Source organism: Centroberyx affinis, unplaced genomic scaffold (genome assembly GCF_046629955.1).
Source record: "Centroberyx affinis isolate AG114_WGS23_722 - 3 ecotype Tasmania unplaced genomic scaffold, CSIRO-AGI_Caff_v1 ptg000483l_1, whole genome shotgun sequence".
NCBI classification, from domain to species: Eukaryota; Metazoa; Chordata; class Actinopteri; order Beryciformes; family Berycidae; genus Centroberyx; species Centroberyx affinis.
The window spans coordinates 99,823-104,396 of record NW_027279140.1 but is presented as its reverse complement, the minus strand read 5'-3'; the positions used below and the strand labels follow the sequence as shown (position 1 = coordinate 104,396).

General features: G+C 39.8%; 1 long non-coding RNA gene across 1 annotated transcript; it reads right to left on the bottom strand.

The window, feature by feature from the left end:
• Positions 1-1,196: 1,196 nt before the first annotated feature.
• LOC139642441 (uncharacterized) lies at positions 1,197-4,250 on the bottom strand. Its single transcript, XR_011695046.1, has 3 exons — positions 4,085-4,250; positions 1,555-1,695; positions 1,197-1,270 (listed from the first exon to the last, which is right to left on the bottom strand). It is a non-coding gene; the product is annotated as an uncharacterized lncRNA (long non-coding RNA).
• Positions 4,251-4,574: the final 324 nt, after the last annotated feature.

The window sequence follows — 4,574 nt, the reverse complement described above, 5'->3', positions numbered from 1 at the left end:
ATATTTTCCTTGTAATCACTGAATAATTTTAATTTTACGGCACAACTCAGTGCAGACCCTTGTTGTTGGAACATGTCTTTGAATGAAGTCTTTACCAGTAGGTGGCAGTATGATACCTGAATCTACAACTTCCCAAGTCCAGACTCCTCAGCAATTATTAAGGATAAGCAACCTGGCCATTTCAATTGACAACTTGAAAAAAAAAACTGCTGCCATTATGATATACAAGTTGGTTATTTGACCAACATACTGTATGGTACAGTAAACATGCAAAACAATTAGAATGAATAATCCTGATTAGAGTTTTTATCACAGCATAGTAGAATAAAGCTTGCACCTTCCATCCACAGATCTGATATATTAACTGAACATTTATTCCAGCTGTAGCTATGTAATTTGTAAAGCAAAGGACAAATAATGATATTAATATATCCTTATGAATAAATAATTACTGTAGGAACTGAATAAAGGTAGAACCATTTTTCAAACCTGGACTTTAGGATCCATTCATTAAACAGTGCTACAGTTTATCCAATCAGCATTTTAGAGTATTTTTTTTTATAGTATGACAAGTTAGTGCTCTCCTTGAAAAAAATATGTCTGTATTTAGACTAAATAGCATGCCCTCAAAATCTGGGTAGAATGATATAAATATAGTTTATGGGATACCTAGAACATATCTGGATTTAGCCTGGTATTTTTCAGACTTTTCAGAGACTCCACCATCATAAGAATTTCCCTTCTAAACAATCCTTTGGCTCTTAGATTTCATAGGCAAGTATTTTTCATTTTTTTAGTTTACCCTTTGTGAATATCATGAAAATCTTACCCGCTGCTCTCAAACCATTCCCTCTTTATCAATTTAAATACAATGTTTCGGCAGTTCAACTCCATGTGAACATATTTTCAATATTTTCTTCCCCTTTGCTACCCGAGTGCAGTATGTACATATGAGCTTTGGATCTTTTGTTAATGTTTTCCTCCAATATTGACAATATCACTCTTCCAACTGGCAAGGTGAAGGGATAGGGAGCTCTTGTAATGCAGATGTGACACCATTTCCCCTCCAACTATTACTTCAATCCCCTTTGAAAGCAATTAAAAGGTAGCTGAAATCCTAAGGACCTAATGGGTTAATTTCTGGGCTTGTTGCTTCGGCAAGCCCAACACAATGAATTCTCTTTGTTTGTTTAGCAGTGGACTTTTTATTGACTCTTGTCAAGTCGCAAAATGATGAAACTTCATGGCTGGAGTGAAATCAGCGGGCTCCCTGGATCGGACAGTGAGAAAGAGGACACAAAATATTTTTTTTGTGGATTATTTAGTTCTTAAAATGTATTTCCTACAAATTTCAAAAAAGTAAAGCGGTTTCACAATCTGCTACATTCATTGCCTCCACTCAGAATTAGAGATTTATTTTCTGAGGAGAAAAAAAAATCAATTAGTGCTAAATTTATTCATGGATTTCTGGGTCTGAGCGATCAATGCGAGTCCACTCAGAGGGGCTCGGTGGGACCCAGTTCATCCCAGTTAATGTGTTTGAAGGGGAATTACCATTGATGTTGTTTTCCCTTCCTCTCAGGTCAAAGAGCATCTTGGAGCTGTCACGGCCCGCCGCCACACGGGAGGAACTTCCCTCCAGTCCTCACCATTACCCACAAGGCACCTGGACAGGAGAAGGGATGGTGTAGGCAGCTGGTTGATGTGGGAGGAAGACAATCAGGTTGGTTGGCTGTAGTGAATCTAACATACCCATTGTCAGGGACTCTTTCACTAGGGCTAATTGCGAATCCAATCAACGCTGGGAATACTGCCTATTGATTTACTCCACTAAACAGACAAAATAAACAAATACAGGGGGAATACATTATGTGTGAATTCGCTCACAAATGGCTTTCACGTCTACAGAATATTATTCATATAATCTACAGGGGCACAAAGTACATTCCTATTAAGCTGGTCTGGTTAGGGGAAAAGCAGATGTTCCACACTCTCACTTAATTGGCTACAACAATGGTAATTTTAATTCACAAGACCTTTTATGACTTCTTGATTGTTTTCATAATTCTTGTATACTTCATAATGTTGCTCCTAAGGACATGTGATGTGATGCTCTGAAATGTTCCTTTAAGGATTTTTTTTTCACTCTTATATTGATTTCAAACAGTTCCTGCACACAGGCTATATTTCAGGTCAATTAGAGATATTTGGGCATTTGCAAATCATTTTTTTCTCTTAGATCCTGGGGCTCTAAAACTGCACTTTTGGCCCTAACTGCACTACTCAGATTCTCTGTGGAGCTTGACATTTTGATCCGCAACAGAGACTAAATGATAACCGTTTCCTTGTAAATACTATACCCTGCGGGGGAGGGTTTAAATAGACCAACAAGGACTTTTCACTCACTCACTTGTTTATATTCACAACTCATCTAAATACAGACAGCCATAGCATTTACAATATACAGAGTGCATTGTATACAGCACTATCAGGCTGTATAGTAACTAGTTGCAAGGGGAGACCCATAATTACAGCAAATTATTATTAGTAATTTTGTAAATTCCTCTGCTTTTACACGTGTAAATTATGTAATTGTTACCATTTCGCAGACAGATAGCAAATAGGCTGTGATTGTTTTAGTTCAGCCTTGCTTTTTCCAGACAATATAATTCCACCATTTTTCTTTCTGTTGCCCTCTGTGTTTTGTTTCTCTTTAAAGAGAATATCTTTAAAGATTTTTCTGTTCATGTATGAAAGAACAAGCTGCCTTTGTTTGAAGTGTTTGGTCTTGGCATGTGTGATCACTCTCATTAAGGCACTCTCCCTCACTGAGAGTAAAAACACTCCAATCCATTTATTTTCATTTCAAACATATCATTGACTGCTGTCTGAGCTAGCATCCACATCTAAGAGAAAGTATTTATTTGAACCTAACTAATGCCTCTCTCTTCAACTTTAAATATAAATGGAAGAGGAATCGATTAGTCGCTAGCTCATATCTGTATGTTTTTCCCTATCTCTCAAAACATAAAACAAGTAAATAATTCCTTTTGCCAATAAGTGTGGAGATTGGATGGAATATCTATTTTGCCTGGAGAAAAGCCAGTGCTGAAGTTTGACCCCTACGTATTGTAATGACAACCATAGGTCTCTGACACCTCATGGCTAGTAGATGACAGCCTCCTCCTACTGCCGTGTACATCGTGAACCAGTACCACCCACACAAGGGAAGATTGACATAAACACTTTTTAATTGAGCTGCAAATGTTGTCAAAAGATGGATTCATTATTTTAGCATCCCTAAGGGGAAAATCTATTCATGCAAAAAAAGAAAAAGAAATATATAATTAATACAGCCAGTCACATTATGCCCGATCTAAGAGTGCACTGATAGGATAGCATTATATTTTTACAGTGGCGCTCCGTGCCTTTCCCAGATCGCTGATAGTGTTCGGTGCTCAACGGCTGGCTCCGGGGGAGAGATTGCTCCGTGTCACATCCTTATCAAAAAGACGTTTTGTTCCCTTATACGCGCCGTTCTTATTCCGTAAGAAGGCCTGTGATCTGTTATACGTGTGTAGATCTTTCTTCAACACCCCCCCCCCTCTCTCACAATGCTCCGTAGAAGATCAATTGTGTTTGTACTGTATGTGAATGTGTATCAAAGAGTCCCCGCAGTCAATGCCTCCACTTATAAGGTAATGTACTGACACGGGAGATTCCACGGGGACTGAGCAGAGCTCTCAATGCACATAGGCTGTGCAGCAGAGGGAAGGGTTGGGAGGAGGGGGAACACAGCAGTCATATAGCGTGGGAGGAGGAAGCTGGGTTGATAACACACACCACTTACACAATACTATACCTTCAAGTGGAAAGCAAATACATACGCGCACAGAAATGCAAACACACGCATATACATTCACAAACGCACACACACTGTCGGTGGTTGGTTTTCAACGTGAAGCGTTCCTGACCTAAGTGTTAGCCATGCTGATTAATCTCTCATCGAACACCTATGCCGTCTCACAGAGCCACAGGGGGATACACTCTCAATGAGAACTTTCATAGCAGCAAAAACACTCACCCAGTTGTTTTATTAATCCTTCAGACTTATGAAGGTAGCTGTCCACGCAGAAAGGGAATTATTCCCATGCATTTCAATATTATATTGACCTTATAACTAGCCAAGTTTAAGTCATAAATCCATAGTTGCTCTTGTCTGAGAAGTGGGCAGCCGGGTGCTTACCAGCTCCTCCCGCTCGCTCTCCCTCTTTTACAGCTGAGGTGGGAGGCAGGTCAAACACAAGGCTGGGGTTTTGCTGGATTTAACCCAACCGAAGGAGAGAAATGGGAGGATGCGAGTGGTGGTCTGTGCCTGTGCATGTGAATGCAAGTGTATGCGTACGTATTAGCAATAAGATTGGGAGTGCATTGTCCTTTTGGTGTGTATTTGTGCTTATCTATGTTTGTGTGTGTGTGTGAGGATATTTGGACAGGCGTGTGCAGTGACAGAAGGTGACCTCTGACTCAGTGGTTTATCATGTCCCGTTGATTTGCCAGGCCAGACTCCGTTT